We start from the raw sequence: 16,517 nt of genomic DNA, 5'->3' as shown, positions 1-16,517 counted from the left end.
GGCGTCCTCGGGGTGCTGGTGGGTTCCTGCGCCCAGGACCCCGGCCTGACCACCCCTCTGCGCCCGGCCAGGGATGGCCGAGCAGCCTGGGTTGCCTCCCCCAGGGGAGCGGATCCCCCCGTGCCCCTGGTTCAGCAGCTGGTCCCTGGCCATGCCCGCATCTCCGGGGTCCTGGGCTGAGTGCCGGGCTTCTGACACTGGGCAACTGCAGTCCAGAGTTAGACCCAGATCAGCACAAAATCCCAATGCCGGCTGGGTGCTCGACTGTGACAGGCAGCTCTTCTGCGTCTGGGGCTGCGAGGTGTCCTGTGAGGCCGGGGGATGAGGCTGCCGGGCTCACCACCCTGCTCCCCCTCTCCTGCTGCCGTGGCATCCCCCATCTTTTGCACTGGTACTTAACGATGGCTTCGGCTTCTTTCAAACAGATTTGCAAGGCCCCCTCCTTCCAGATGCCTTTACCCTTCGTGCATGATGGTTTTCTTCTTACCCATTTAGCCGGTTAATAAGCACTAAAAATAAATGAAAGAAAAATCAAAGCACAATTGCCATCCATTCAAAGCTGCAGCCCTAGTTAAAAACATATTGTGTGTGGCCGCTTGCAGGATAGCATCCAGGCAGTAACGAGGTCCTGTTTCGCTAACAGGGCAGGGAAGGTAATTGCTGTAACTGAGGCAGCCTTTTGCTGGGCAAATACACGTCCAAACCCTTAAAATTGCAAAACACCATCTAAAAGCAAATAAGCATTACAAATCAGTGGTACAGAAAAGCGTAAACTGGGTATCTTGCCCAAGACAGGGTCGGGATAGATCTGAGGAGGGATAGGAGCAGAGCCCTTATGGATATTTCAGACTTGCTGGAGTTGTACCAAAGTCAGGCTGGAATGATTTCTCTGCTCTGATGAAGTTCTCCCCTCCCTGGATGCTGTTAACATATGCCTGCCAAAGATGACTTATTACTGATGCTCCACAGCACTCCTGAAGAATAAGGATCTGGAGCCTCTTTTTCCTTTTAGAGTGCACCAGATTGCACCATGAGGTACACAGAGAAAAGCTTCCTTGGGGCTGCACGTACATCTTCCTCCTGCAGCCTTGAACTGCCTAAGTCACTCAGTGCAATTGCTATATTTTTCAGCATAAAACTCAATGTTTCAGGCACATTGCAGTTAATTCAGTGATTGTCATGCAGATCTTTACAGTTTTGTCCAATTAGCATTACTTGATTTAGAGAATGCAATAGAAAGGTTTGCTACTTGCAAATGGCAGCTGTAAACACTTTGGGGGAGGTGAGATCGCGGTTTAGGCTTCCCACAGGTTCGCCTTTGCCTGCTTCCCCGGGCGCGCACTGGTTTGGTGGAGGGAAACGAGGTTCCCCTGCCCCACGCCTGCCTTTCGCATCCCTTGCTCCCCGACAGAAATGCCTTCCCTGCCGGGGTTCCGCTCCCGCGAGAGGCACAGAGCTGGGAGGGAGCGCTGGCTCTGCCCTGCCGCTGTGCTGTGAGCCACACAGCCGCACGAGTGCGGATGGGCTGAAGCCAGGGCAGTTACCCAGCCATCGTTAAGAGACTAATTTGGCACGCACGGGGCCCATATGATTGTTGTTGATGCACGAAGGAGAAGGAACAGCTTGTGCGTCGAGCCCAGATGAGTCCGTGGGATGAGTGGGCACAAAAATCACCTGCTTGCAAAGGGAGCGCAGCTGATAGGGAAGGAATGGCACAAGTCCTCACCCTGCTCTATCGTTTTCCAATGGCTCCAACACGGACTTGCAATCCACAGCCCCAAGGGGGTGAGGAGGAGGAGGGACCTTGGTCTCGCTCCGGCACGGCGGCGTCTCGGCCCCATGAATGCCGGCTCTGCAGCGGGCTGAGCCCATCCGCAGGCGCTCTGCCACTCGCAGGGCATGACTGGACAGGGGCTTCATCGGGGAGCAAGTATTCAGCGGTGCTGGAGGGAAAGGCAGGATTTGGCAGCATGGCGGATGGACAGACAGCTGTCATCACGTGAGTGACCCTGTGGCAAGGCGGGAGCGTGCGTATGGCCCCGAGACAGCGCGCTCCCGTGGGCAGAGGTCGCTGGTGGCTCGGTCTGTTAAATGCAGCATTTCCATGTCTCTCCTTTCTCCACCTTTTGTGGCAAAGTATTTTGGGGCACGTGGCAAGGTCTGTACCTGCGCAATTGTAAACTGTCTCACGATGAAACAATTTCCCAGAGCACATGGACAACTTCTTAAGTTAAATATTTACTTACGAACTAAAAATAATATTCCAGCACACCCAGCTGCCATTCGTGACATCCTTGCCTGGTGGTCAGTGAAACCCCATCCCCGACCCGCCGCAGCCCCCTGCCCCCAGCGTGCTCGGTCCCTGGCAGGGAGCACCCCCCCCCCCGCCACGTGTGGCAAAGGGGCAAGATTTTGGAGGGTGGCCCTGCTGAGTGAGCAGAGACAGAAATCTCCTGGAGCTATAGCTCTGCCTGGAAAGGTAGGCTGAGAAATCGTGAGTAAGCAATGTTCCTGGTGGTGTTTGTCCCTGCTGTGTTCAAGGTAAAAGGAACAACCGTGTTCTTTTTAAGTAAACACAATTGCACCAAGGGAAACAGTTAACTTGTGCTTTTGGCTTCTCAGAACTGATGTTGAAGGGAAGGGACAACAGCCGCCACGGCTGCACAGGTTTCGGTGCCTGCCTCAGCGCAGGTAGGCTCGCTGCCTGGCCCGTACAAAAAGTCCCTGACATTCGGTTCACTCGTTTGTGATTATTTTTCTTGCGGTTATTCTCCTATATGGCTTTATTGTGGTTTTAAATGTATGTAAAATTACATGTAAAAACTATGGCTTTAAATATATCCCGAACTGAAGCGTGGCTGTTCTCTCACTGACTGTAGGGTGACTTGTGTGTTGCAAGCACGGTTTGCCCTCCTGCTTGCCACGGCAGAGGCCGCAAGAATAGAATAGAACAGAGAAAAGGAAAGAATAGAAAATAAAGCCTTTTCAGTTGAAAGGGGCCTACAACGATCATCTAGTCCAACTGCCTGACTGTTTTCTTCTTTTGCGAGGCAGGGTGGGGAAGTGCGGATGGTGAGAAGCAGAGATCATTGCCCTGAGTGAGTGTTTGTTTGTGACTGATTCAGAGCTAAATTCAGACTTTCTGAGTGCCAGGCAGTAGAGCGGTTAGCATATGTGCTAAAGGATGACAAATAAAGCACGATGAAGTATACGGCAGAATAACATATGGTAATCTAGACAGGCTCTCAGCAAGAGAAGAGCTCGGGAGAGCCAGCACTCCTGTACCCATCCAACACCTCTAGTCATGTTAAATGCTATTTTAAAATAGACAGCCGCATGTCAGCCTTTGCATGGCAGAAAGACGTTCCACCCGCTGTGTCCTGCCAGAGCTGCTGTAATGTCTGCTCTGAACAAGCCTGAGCGGTTTCTTCCCAAGTCAGCTCATTTCTGACTCCTCTCCTGTGGTACCTCTGTTGCAACGCTGTGCTGCCTGAAGCTGCTGATAAACGCGATATTCCACCAGTGTGGAGCGCAGCCCTGGTCTATGAGCGAAGGCAGGCAGCCCCTTGCAGCCGTGGGTCTCGGGGCTGGGCAGGAGGGGACAGATTGTGCTCGTAGCAGGAGCAGGCTCTTCCACCACCGTCACAGCAGCACGCGTGTGAGCCCATGCTCACGCAAGTGCATTAGTGTCAGCTTTTAAATTAGCAGTTCTGGTTCGTTAGCAGAGAGCTTATGAAAATTCACAATCTATGAGATGTCTGGTGTATTCCTCTAGTGATGATCTCTGGCAATCGGCATAAAGGAGCAGAAAAAGCACTGGGGAGAGTTCTTACCTGACAGAAACAAGGCTGTGTGCCAACACTACAGAGCTTTCCCTCTCCCCTTTCCCAGCCCCTGCCCTGCCTCTGCCCCTTCCCTTCCCTGTGTTGCAGATCCAGATTAGCAAACAAGGAGGGCAAAATGTAGATTTTTATCAACTGTTTGCTCTGGTTCTTTCTTTTGCCTTGTTTATTATTGGTATAAATCTGTTCCTGGCTTCAGGAGAAGTCAGTAAAACGCTCTCTGAAGAAACCAGGCACCACAAATCCTCAGGGCATGCGAGTAACTACAGCTTGTCAGGACATGTTTTCCCCTGAGGTGAAACACTGTCATAAACCCATTTATTTCAGGCAGAAATCAGCTGCCTGACGTGTGTAGCTATTCAAGGAGCTGCTGATCCACCAGTCCCTCTGTTTGCTGCGCTGGAGGGGCTGAGTGCTGCTGCTTCATTGCAGGAACGTTTCGCGGAGTTGTGGACAAGGTTGAGCCGCTTTTCCCACCGTACCCACTCTGTAGCCTCGAACATATCATGCTGGCTGCCCACCTGGGGATGGGCAGGGGCTCTGCCCGCTCTGCAGACACCTTTCTGCCCAAATCCTGCCCGAGCAGACAGGAGGTGCTGAGCCCACGCACCGGGGCGTCCGGCCCCACCGGGCTGCCCAAGAGGTGCGAGGGCGACAGCTACGCACGCCTGCCCACGCACGCTCGGGGAGCACCAGGATGGGGAGCTCCGGAAAAGCCGCTCCGGTTGGGTTTAAACCCGCCGGTTTCTGGCCGGAGTCGGTCCCGGCTGTTGCAGGAGCGCGGGACGCTGCCCCAGCCCTGCCCGGCTCCGGCGGCCTTGGCACAAGCAGCCGCCTGGCGTTTCCCTCCGGCACCCGACGCCGTCTGCCCCGCTGCTGCCTTCGCAGTCGGCAGCGTGCAGGTTTGCTGTCGTTTGTGCAGTATCGCTGCTGCCCATCGGTGCCCTTCCTGGACAGCTTCCTTCCCTGGCCCGGCACAGAGGATCAGCTTCAACAGCAAACATTGTTTTTGGCGTATTGCTTCTCCAAATGCAGAGTTCCTTTCGTGCCTTCACGCAGGACAGAAATTAAAGTGAGAAGAAAGATCAGCAGCAGGATTGTTTGGAGGTAGGGACCACACGCCCAGGCCGGGTTAGGTTTCACCCTGCCTTCCTTTAAGCTGTTTTTGTTCCTGCTCGCTGCAGCCGCAAAACGTGCTTTGAAAGCGCGAGGGCAGCGCAGCGGACCCCTGGGACCGTGCGGTAAAGCCGCGGTGAGCCCACATTTGGGGGGTGACCGCTGCTGTCACGCCGGACCCGCCATGCAGGGCTGCTTACGGCGACGGGCTGGAGGGAGCTGCACCACCTCTGCCCCGGGCACAGACCCTGCGCGGGAACGGGGACCCCCGGGGCCGATGCTGTGCTGGATGCTGGTGCGGGGGCGATGCTGCCGCACTGCTGCTGGTGCTATGGGATTAGATCCTCAAAGACTTCAGTGAATGCCAGAACAGCCCGTGGCAAGCAGAAACCTTGCCGGTCAGCTCTGCTGGTCCCCACGCTGTGTCACCAGCAGAGCTCCTGGCGAGGAGCTACCGTCCCGTCCCGGCACCAGCACGGTCCCCTTCTCCTCCAGTGTCTGGGGCTGTTCTCTCCCATCTCGGATGAGATTTACGGGCTTGGAGCAAACCACCCCACTGAGCGGCTGTCACGCCGCTCTGTGCTGCTGAACTCATTTACCCCACCCCGTGGGGCCCTCGTACTGATGGTCAACACTTTCTACTTTTTTTATCACATTTATTTATCAACACCGCCAGCTGCTTCCCTGAGCAAGGCCAGTCAGTCGGAGGAGCTGTGCTCTGTGACACGCGTCCTCCACACACCTTGCCAGCTCTCCGTCTGCCTGGCACCCTTCAGTGAGTGAAATCCGGGTGCCAAATTTGGACACCAGGCTGGACCCCTGCTTTTCCTGATGCACCTTCTCCGATCCCTGGGACTGACAGAGCTGGACTTGGCCGTCTACATATGCCCGCCTTCAATCAGCGTTCCTGGCCCTGGGCTCTTCCCCCGCAGTGCAGCCGTGCGGGCTTCCCGTTCCCGAAGAGGCTCTCGCAGCCAACGCAGGCACTCGGGCGGTGAGCCATCAGGGCCAGGCACGCGGAGTTGACCACCTCGGTGTGACCTGCCTGGGCCATTCCCGGCAGGGCCCCCGCGGTGCCAGGCGCAGCCTCCGGGCTGGAGAACCAGGCTCATCGCTGCCTGCGAGCCGCTGCTGCATCTCCTGTGGGCGCTCAGTTACAGCCGTATTCACATGAGAGGAGCTAGGAGGATGCAATACATGAGCTTAGTTATTGCTTGTAGTGCAGCTGGGCGCTGCAGCCCAGCTGGAAACCGCTCCTCTGCTGACAGGGCAGAGGGATCGGGGCACACTTGTTGCGGGACAGTTAGCGCATCCGCAGGAGCAAACATCCCCCATCCCAGAGCAGAAGCCCGCAGCCTGGAGGTAGCTGATGGGAAACAGTCCAGCTCTCCCCGGCTCTATCGCACCAGGTTGCTGGTCCAGACCAGCAGCGTTCCTGGCTGGGGAAGGGCCCGTGCAGGAGTTGGCACCGCCTCGCAGACCCTCCACCAGCCCCCGCCACCAGCTCCCACCCAGGCTGGTTCCCAGCGCCACCAGCGCAACCGCAACGTCTGAGCTCTGCTGGTGGCCGGCCCCCACAGGAGTTTTGGGTTAAAACCGGGCTAATTCCCGTCTTTTTTACTGCTCATTGATTAGTCAGAGTCACTAGAGACTGCAGGAATTTGCTTCTTTTTAAAGCACTGTTTTGCTAACCAGAGGCTTGGGGAGGACCCCGCTAAGGGAAGCGGAGGAGGAGGACAGCCAGGACCCGGCAGCCTCTGGTCCCGTGTTTCCCTATTTCACGACAAACTCCTCCGTTGCCTCACGACCCGACCGGGCAGAGCCGAGCTGGCGGTGTGCCCAGGCCGGGCTCTCACAGCCCCAATCCGCACACCCCAGGGGTGCCCCTCAGGGTACCCTGAGCCAGGCGCCGTCCCCGCAGCCTGGCAGACCCCGCAGTCGCCGGTCCTGCCGGTGTCACCGCCGTGCTGCCCGGCAGGGCCGCAGGGACCAGCGGGGTTGGCAGCGCCGAGCTGCTCGCTGCCGGAGCATGCAACGAGGCGATGCGCGGTGAGGTTGCTCCCGCTCTCTCCTGTGTCACGGTCGTGCCGTCGGCTGGCCTCAGCCGGTGGCACAGAGAACAAGCATGCTTTATTTATCCTGTGAGGTGTTATTGTTCCAGAAAGGCAATTTTCTTAAGTGCTCGGTAAACATGGTGGTGGTGTTGCAGTGCCATACAGTTGTTGCTGCTGTCGGTCTCCATCCCGTAGCAGGGATCCCGCATCGATGGGCGCAGGGTGCCCGGATCCGGTCGTCCATCGTCCCGACCTGCCTCGTGCCCTTCTGTGCAAATGCGGCTCCTGCCCCGGCACTGCTTTGGTATCAGCTTGCAAGCTGCGTGGCCTTCACGAGGGGAGCGGTGGGGCGCGAGGGAGGCTGAGCCGCGGCGGACGGAGAGCCCCACTTACGGCCACGTTGGAGCAGCCCCCGCTCCGGCTGCGTTCCCCCTGCTCCCCGCTGCAGGCTTTGTGCAGGCACGGCGTGGCCGAGGGAAATGCGAGAGAGCGACCTTGGATCCGAGCGCTTTGCCGCTAGCCATCGCAAATTGGTTCAGCGGCGTGCCGGGGTGGGGACATGAAAGGGAGCACAAAGCGGAGGCGGCAGCAGTTTCTTCTGCACAGCAGAGCAGAGTCCCAGACTTTCCTTTCTTCAGCCCTCGCAAGCGGAAACCCTGCTGCGGGGTCAGGCGCGAGACCTCTTTTCCTTCCAAAAGCACAGATGCTTGTAGATGATAAAATGATGGTTTGGACTCAGAAGCAGGGGCTGGAGAAACAGCCTCGGGACATAGTTTTGTTAATTGGTAAAGATGTCAGCTCCGTTAGGTTTCCGTCCCTGCTTAGAAATTGGCTCGTATGAACTGAGTCCAGCTGGGGCCATTCTGGGGGTTAGCGTGCCTGCCCGGTGCCAGGGCATGTACCCCGCCGTGGGCGTGCAGGGCTGGCGTGGGCTGCACAGCCGGGCTGGGAGCTGGGCACGAGCGCTGGGGTGGCGGCTGCCAGCGCGCCCACCAGAAACGACGGCCGCAGGCAACGCTGGCTGCAGAAAGCCAAGGATCAGCAGAAGAGCCAAGGCTTTGCGGAAGGAGGGTGGACACTTCTGGGTGCAATACTGGTGGTAAAAACAGACATTTTTATTTTGAGCATGAAAACTGCCTCCTGCAGTATGTGCAGAAAATAAAAGAATTTGAGATTATCTTTTTTTTTAAATTAACAGATTGCAAGAAATTAATACCTGACTTCATTATGAATTCTGGTCTTAACAGGAACAATCTGCCAGATCCTGAATAAGGGCTGTATTTAACACAATCCTGAAAAAAGAAAGCATCTTTGTGATATTCTCAGCTTAATTGTCAGTATTTTCTGAGTTGCTCTGCGCTCCGTGTTGCCTCTGGAGAGTATGTCTGCACAGGTTTGTGTTGTTTATCCATTATTCAGTGTGACAGGGAGGGTAGTCCTGGGGCTGGTGGCTCAGAAGCCTGCAATGGAGATGCTTCCATGGCAGAGGGAGGACTGGCTGGAAGCATTTGCCGCGGGGCTGGACCTTGCCATGCCCCAGGATGGGTGTGAGACACGTGGGGGGGCACTAAGGGTCCAGGACCACCAGGTCTCTCCCAGCCAACCTGTGTTTTCTTGGCGCAATGCATGCGCCCACTGTCAAGCGCAGCCCTTTCGTTTTCCATCTGCTGCTCGTCTGCTCTCCTGTGGAGGGGCTCCTCTGCTTTAAGAAGAGCCGGGGACCAGGCGTCCTGGGATGGGCTCGTTCCTGGGCAGTGAGTGCTGTGACATCTGAGTTTCGGCCCCCCTCCACGGCCCCCCTCCAACCACCCTGTGAATGCTCACCCGTGGTCCAGCCACTGGCCCTGTCCTATGCAACAAGAAGCTAATGCAAGGTTTGTATTAGAGTTAGCTGCTCCAGTCCTTCACAAACTATGGGAATGTCATTGCCAGCATGTTCTCAGCTTGCTCCATCCCCTCTGCAGCCAGCAGCAGCCCCTTCCCAGGGCTGCCCACCTCCTGCGGAGCCACCAGCCCTCCCCGGCAGCCCCACATGCCCTGGTCGGCTGCTGAGAGCATCCACAGAGGCTTATGCAAAATGCAGATGGATGAAATGCTGCCTGGTTTGCTGAGATGGAGCGGGGAAGCGGCTCTCCCTCAGCTGGGAGACCAGCTGCGGTGAGAGCATGCATGGGCTCGGTGGTGGTCCCCAGTTCTCGGCACCAGCAAATGTGCTCCTCTCTGCTTGCTCCCTTCCTGCTTTCCTGCTCTCCAGGCTCTGAATCCAGATGGTGCCTGGGTTTCTTGTTCTCTTTTTTTTTTTTTTTTTACATGGGTATTTTTACCCTTTCGTCCTTCCCTCTCTGGGCTTGTGGGTGCATGTTACAGACGTCGGTGCCCGTGGGTGCAGGCAGAAGGAGGGAGGGCTGGGAGGAGATTTTGACCACAATAAGGCAAATGACGCAGGGCCTCAGTGGAGTTCATAAAGCCACTGTGCTTGTCGAGCCCAATTACAGGTCAAAACCAGGACGAGAAACAATTTTTCTTCAGGCGACGTATGGGGGTCTGGCTGACTGTGCCCCAGCCCTGTCCCCTCCAAAGCTGCCTGCTCCCACCCACGTGCCCTGCGCTGGTGGGGTGCCTGCGGATGGTGCAGGGCTGGAGCACGGGGATGAGCTGGTCCCCAGCCCCAGGCAGCGCGGCTGGGCTTGGTGGTTGCTGCTGCATCGCTTTGTGTGCTAAATTTGTTAGGATCTGCGTTTTATCTTTGCGTGGCTGCTCGGGCAGTTTCCTACACCCCATGGAGGATTAGGGGCTTCCAGGCAATGACAAACCTATGCTGGCTCCATTATTTTAAAATAAGGTGTCCAGACCTTTCCTTATCCAACTTTGTTGAGATGGAAACACATAAAGGGAATAAATACAGCTTCCAGAAGAGGCGTCCCGGTCCTGCCGGTGCTGGCTCTGTGTTTCAGTGCCTTGTGGACACATGTGCAGGAGCATTGCAAAACCATCCCTGCCTTTCCTCCCTCTTCCCTGCACCCAGTTCAAGCAAGCAGGCTTGAAATGTGTATTTTTTTCTTTTTCAGGCAGTTCCTTTCCTTTTCCCTGTAATTATAATAATTTCTCTCTTTTTACACATCTCCTTTCTCACCCTTGGCCACGTGTCCCCATGGCCTTTCCCCTTCTCCTCCACGGAGGCTGGAGAAGGAGGGTTTGTCCTGCACTCCTCCCCAGCCTGCCATCCCACTCCACAGGCGTGGGAGCCCAAGCCCTTAGCCACTGTGCCAGCACTGGGATGTGGCCAGAGACCACAGAGCTGGAGACAGGTGAGAGAAGCATGAGAGGCGTTAAAAATAATAACACAAAAATCAAACTGGTTTCTTGCAGCCTTCAGGACATATCCTTGCCTTTCTCTGCAACTCTGAGGACCAAGGACCTTAATGTAAGTAAGTGATCTTGCAGCTTCATAGCTTCACCACGGTTTTTAAGGTTTAAAACCACCAAACATTGCAAGACTTCTGCTGAAATCTCATGGTCCATGAAGACAGGGATTTAGCAAGCCCCAGGCTAAGACTGGAGGCTGGAAGGGGGTGGAAAGAAATGGCCATGGGGCCTTAAGGGTCCCCACAGCCTTGTCAGCCGAGTTTGGAAAATGCACGTGAAAGGGATGCTGCGGTGGTCCTCTGTGCCACAGCACGCCCTTGGAGAAGGGCTGGGTGGAAACAGGGCTGTTGGCAATGCTGCCAGAGGAGATGCTCAGCAAGGGCATCCCTGCGCCTGTGCCGGGACCCGGCTGCCAGGACGGCGGGTCGTGACGGTGCCCAGCGGGCTCTGTGCGGGTACCAGGGTCTCAAGGTGCCGGAGGACAGCCCTGCTCCTCTCTTAACCTGCGAACAAGGCTCAGAAAGACTTTTCATTAGTGTGACTCTTCTGCATAAACCCAAATTACCTACAGATGGAAGTAAACGGGCCAGATGACCCATAAGATCCCTTCCTTATCCAACCCCAGTATCTCTGATGGCTGCAGATCAGCGGCACTGTTCACACCTCATTTGCACACTAAGACAAGGGATTTCTGGACTTACAGCGTCTCTGGTGCTGTGGGAGATGTGGGACTGAAGGGCAAGTGGCTTTAGTCATTCAAGAAGTGCAATAACCCTCTGAAGGTACACTTCTGGCATGTCCCATTTAATTTTTTATGTATTTGTGCCAAGCACTTACTGGATGCAGATGAGAAGCGTACAATAAAGCATATAAATATCCCAGAAGAATCACAGTTTATCTTAAAACTGTTCCAGACTGGCTAAGCATTTATTACGGAGCAGTCACGTTACAGTCCCTGTTGCATGGTGTTCATCTGATGTTCAGCTCAGGTAGGAGTAAGCTCATCAGTTCATCACCCTGAAAGTCATCTACAAAATTGACCTTCCTGGTTTTTTTCTTTTTTAGCTTAAGATATGAAAACCTCAATGTTCCTCTGTTCTTGTACCAAACAGAAGGGACTAGAAGTCCTCGAAACAGTCTGTTTTTACAAAACTGAGCATTTTAAACAGATGAGGTACTCAGCCATTCAAACTAGAAATTAATTAGAAAACTAAATAAATGGCATGTGAAGCCAGGGCAGAGAGAACTGGGTTAATAATTTGCCCTGTACAACTCAGAAAAATAGAAGGTCATATATTTTCGTAATCGCAGAGCTGAGAGCTCTGTGACTTTGACTCTTTCTCAGCCTGCGTGTGATGTGCCAGGTGGGGAAAACAGCGGCTTTAGAAGAAAACAAACAAAAAAAAAACCAGAAAAAGAGTCTTGTGAACAAGTCAATACATGACTGGGTTTGGTTTTTTTTCTGCATGCACAGAGGTACCAGTGGTTAGCAGCTGTTGAGATTCTTCTATTTAATGTTAATGGTGTTTGCATCAGCACATAAACCAGCAGTTTGCAAGCTGGGCTGGCGAGTGCCGGGCGGCTCTCCCGGCACGGCTGGTGCAGGGGCCCGAGCGGAGCTGGAAATGCCTGCTGGAAAACCCACCTGGGCACAGCCAGCGGTGGGCTGGAGCTCGCCGTGGTGCACCCGCTGCTCGCCCCAAGCACGCTCCCAAATCCAGAGAATCCTTGGCTTAGAGGAAAGTCGCTATACAGATATATGTGTACTTAAACTCTCTATCAGTAGGCCTTCCAGGATCTTTATTCACCAGTTTGTTACAGTCTTTTCGAGTTCCAGTCTGTTAAAAGCCGGTTGTCAGCTTCCCAGGCTGGGGACCACAGTGCTTATATTTTTCTGCCTCCCCCCCGCGCCTGCTGCACCGCAGGCGTAAACCAGAGGGTGGGCAGGGGCGGCTGTGGGCCAGCCCTGGAGAGCCCCCGTCCCGTGGGACGTGAGCCGGGACGCCTGTGGGGCCGGAGGGTCTCGGGTCCCCTCACCGGCACCCATCCTGCTCCTGAAGGCGAGCACAGGAGCATGGCATTATAGAGACTGGGCGACCAGCCTGTGTCGCTCCAGTCCTGGCTGGCTGGTGTGCGGAGTGGCTGCGGCACAGCATCCGGAGTTACTGGGCTGCGGGATTAAATGCAGCTATAGGGACAGTTGGTAATGATGGGAATTAAAGGCCCTTGCTCGGTGCTGCCGGGAGCACAGCACAGGACAAGGGAATTCCCCCCGGCCAGGAGACCCTTCCGTGAGCACATCCCATCAGCGGCTACAGGAGAGAAGAGGTTTGAATCTCCATCTCCAAGGACACCATGGGGAGCTTTTTGCAGTGATTTCACCGGCAGGGCTGTGGCAGAGTGCCATAGCTCGGCACCGGGGATGAGTTTATCGTCAGAGGACCTGTGTGTTAGAGCATATTGCTGCCTTTGGCTGCTGTTGCCCCCGCGGCACAGTTTCTGGAGAACGCTGAGGCACTGGACGGCCAGGCTGGAAGGGACCCGAGGAGGTCACCTGGGCCAGCCCCCGTCTGAATCGGGGCTATTGTGTGAGGTCAGACCTCACCTGCAGTCTTGGACAAACTAAACTGTGTATTTATATTTGTATATTCAAATATTTCAGCAATTCAATTTAACGCCATCATTCCAGCTGTTCTGCAAATATGCGTGTTAGTTAAATATGCATAAGCCATCACAGAAACTCAGTACCTCCATAGGCTGCCATGTGCCAGAAAAAAAGACAGTTTTAGCTGCAGAAAGAGCACTCTTCTGTGAAGTTCTTCATGCTATATTCAAATCCATTTGCAGTGCAAGAATTCTGTTTCCTGCAACTCAGGTACATGAAAATTCACTTTACGGCAGCAGCATCAGCATTGGGTAAGTATTGGTGTGAGTTTTCTGATGATTTTGAAATGGGACTTTTAACGGTAGCTACATTTCATGAGGCAGGAATTTAGATAAATTACTCCTCAGACCCAGAACCAGCCCTCACTTATATGGGTTTAAATCTGAACCGATTCAGCTGAAGTACGTGCAATTCCCATGCAGTAACACCCTGCCAGTGTCCATGAGATCTGAAATTAACCTTTCACAGCTTTGTGTGCTGAAGTGGTGAATCAAAAGTAATGCCACCCCCAAAAAGTCAGGGGTGTGAGCAAGGGAGAGCTCAGAGCACTCGCGGCGACGCTTGCCCTGTGCCCCAGCCTGAACTCAGGCTCCCGTCTGCAATCCCTGAAAGCGCAGGAGCCGACCCCAGGTCCGCAGAGAAGTTACGAAACAACCAAACCGAAGAGAGTCCGTGCACTGGGACAGAACACGCCCATCTAACAGCACAACAGAAACCGGGTTTTTCTGTTTGCAGTACATCACAGCGGCATGCAGCAGACATCACCGTCAGAGTTAATGGTTAACCTCTGAAACAACTGGCGCCGAAACATCTTCAAAGCCCAGGTATTTGGGGCTGACCCATGGGAACCCAGGAGCTGGCGCAATTGCACTGGCACGGAGTGAGGTGCAGCGAGTGTGTGCAGGCTGCAGCCAAGAGCAGTCGCATTTAGAAGGGGAAAAAGGGGCTCGACAGCACCCCGCTGGCTGGGGCTGTCGGCAGTTTTCACACAGACCATTTTCCCATTTTAAAAGGCCAATTCATCAAAAGCAAATACATTTCAGTGAAGACAGTCCATTCTGATGAATTTCCATGTCAGCAAAATACCCAAACAAAAAATGATTCATTAATGTCATCCCAAGCTGACATTTTCAGAACGTGATGTCTAGATTGCCATGTAGGAACTTCATTACTTTGAAATATATTTCCTTTTATATTAGAAAAGGCCATTTTTAAAAAGTTGAAGCTCGAGCACAGTGCTTTGATACACTAAAAAGTCTACCCCTACTCCAACCCCGCTCTGATTTTGGGAGAAATACTGAAACTTTAACTTCCACTCAGTACCAGGACAGACATTAACTGGCGCTGCTGGCAAGAATGGCATTTTGTACCCCGCAACAGGAGCAGTGAGTCTAACAGCAGTTCTGCGTTGCAGCACACCCAAGGCTCTGTGCAGCAAGTTTGCACTGTCCGAGGGGCTGTGCATGCCTGGGGCGATGCATGCCCCGGTCTTTGGGTGCCCGTGGCAGTACCCTGCTGGTGCTGTGCCCTGGCCCAGAGCGCTGTGTGCTTTCCCCCATGCTGCCCAGGGCGGCTCTGCTGGTGGACGGGTCCAAGCCGGTGCTGAGGTTAGCTCCGGGGATGCACTCCCGGCGGCCAGTCCCAGCCTTCAGTGATGTATTCGGTGCATTTTGAGAGGAGTCTGAAGAATGGGAAGCATCTGTCTGTAAATGGAGCCTCCTTGCCAAAGCCACGTGATCTGGGATCCTTGGTTCCTTACAGAAAACATGACAGAGGCGCTATCTTTGTAACTCCTTCATAACTCTGCTGTTCTCTGAAGTCTGCTAACCTAGGCAGATCCCGCAGAAAATTAACTCCCTGAGTTTACCAGCCATGGGACCAGCTCCAGGACAGCTCTGGGATGGACCCAGGGATGAGCGTGGGCACATCGGGCTGTCGGACTCGGGCCATCATGCTGGCGTAGGCAGTGAACACCTTGCCCAGCACAGCCCGGGCATCTCAGCCAGGCCACAACGCTGTTACCGTCTCGCTACTGAATGCAAGAGGCTATTTCTAGCTACACCGTATTTCTAATATGTAATAATATTTTGCATTTTCTTTGTGTGGAAAGGTCAGGATCAAAAGCAAAAGCCTGCAGTGGAAGGCGGGCCTCGTCAGCATCCTGCATTTGAATGCAAAAGCATGTCATACGTCAGCAGAGCTATGACTGGTCTGCACTGTGTATGAAAAAATATTCTAAAATATCTTAACTGGGATTTAAAATTATAGGCACAAAAACGTTAAGCTCCATCAGATAAAGTGCAGGGCCGATCTGCTGGGAGCACATAAACCTCTTTGCCCGTCTGCAGCTGACGTGGAGTGTCCAGGGGCTCGGGCTGTCCCCAGGCCGGCTCGGGCAGCCGGGGGTGGCTGGGCAGGACTCCCCTTTGGCTCCCGGGAGCATCCTTGTGCCTTGGGAGGCTCTGAGGGAAAGCCTGCCTGTCCCACAGCCGGGGCACTGGGGAGCCGACTCTGCTTCTGTCAGCCTCCTCCGTCCTGCCGGCCCCGCGCTGCTAAATACCAGTGCTGGTCAGGGCGGCACTCGCTTCTGTTCCTGATTCTTAGCACCGAGGAAAAAAACGATGGCTAATGAGTGAACTGATGACGTGTTATGCATCCTATTTGCGAGGAGTCAATTTTCAGAGAGTATTTTCAGCCGCCGTTCAGCTTCTCCCGAGCGAGGCCAGAAGGGAAGGAAACAGGTGCCACCTTGTGTGGAAACCCTTCTTCATGCAGCAGGCACAGCGAGAGAGAATTTCTTTCCTTTCCTTTTGTTTTTATTTGGTCGCGCCTTTGATAAACTCCTCACTTACCACTGAAATGCAGCCAGCTCCTCATGACACCCCGCCAGCTGTTTAAGAACGCGCAGCAGCACAGAACCGCTTCCGCAGAGACACCGAAGGAAGACGCAGTTTGCACTTTTTCAAGTATCCCCCCCACGGGCGCCCTTTTCTGTCAGGCTCGGCTTGTTCAGGTCTGTGGCGGCGAGCCCAAATCTGCCCAGTGGCAGGTAACCGGGCAGGCTGTGCGCGGCCCTGTGGAACGGAGACTGCTGTCGGCATCGCCCGGCCGGCTGCGGCACGCGTGGGCGACGCGCGGGGTCTCCCGTGTCTGGGGTCTGCGGGCGCGTGGGGGGACGCTTGTCCGCCGGAGGTGCTGCGGGGTGCTCTGCACCCGGCAAAGGCTCGGCCGGGCTGTGCCTCAGGCACACGTCTTGCTGCCGTCAAAGCCGGCAGCCTCTGAGCGAAGGCAGGAAAATAAACGCCAAAAGCAAATCGATGAATGCACTTAAGAGCCTTGGCAGAACAAAGGTGCTGTAGCCAATCTATTAAGAACCACCCGAGGAAACATAACGTAAAAGGGAGGAAAACGCAGCCATTCGGTTCTTTCTTGAGCTAGAGCAGGAGCGGGCTGTCCTCCCTGGCACCGTGCGGC

The sequence above is a fragment of the Aquila chrysaetos genome, chromosome 6 (genome assembly GCF_900496995.4).
Source record: "Aquila chrysaetos chrysaetos chromosome 6, bAquChr1.4, whole genome shotgun sequence".
Lineage (NCBI taxonomy): Eukaryota > Metazoa > Chordata > Aves > Accipitriformes > Accipitridae > Aquila > Aquila chrysaetos.
This window is presented reverse-complemented; position numbering follows the sequence as displayed.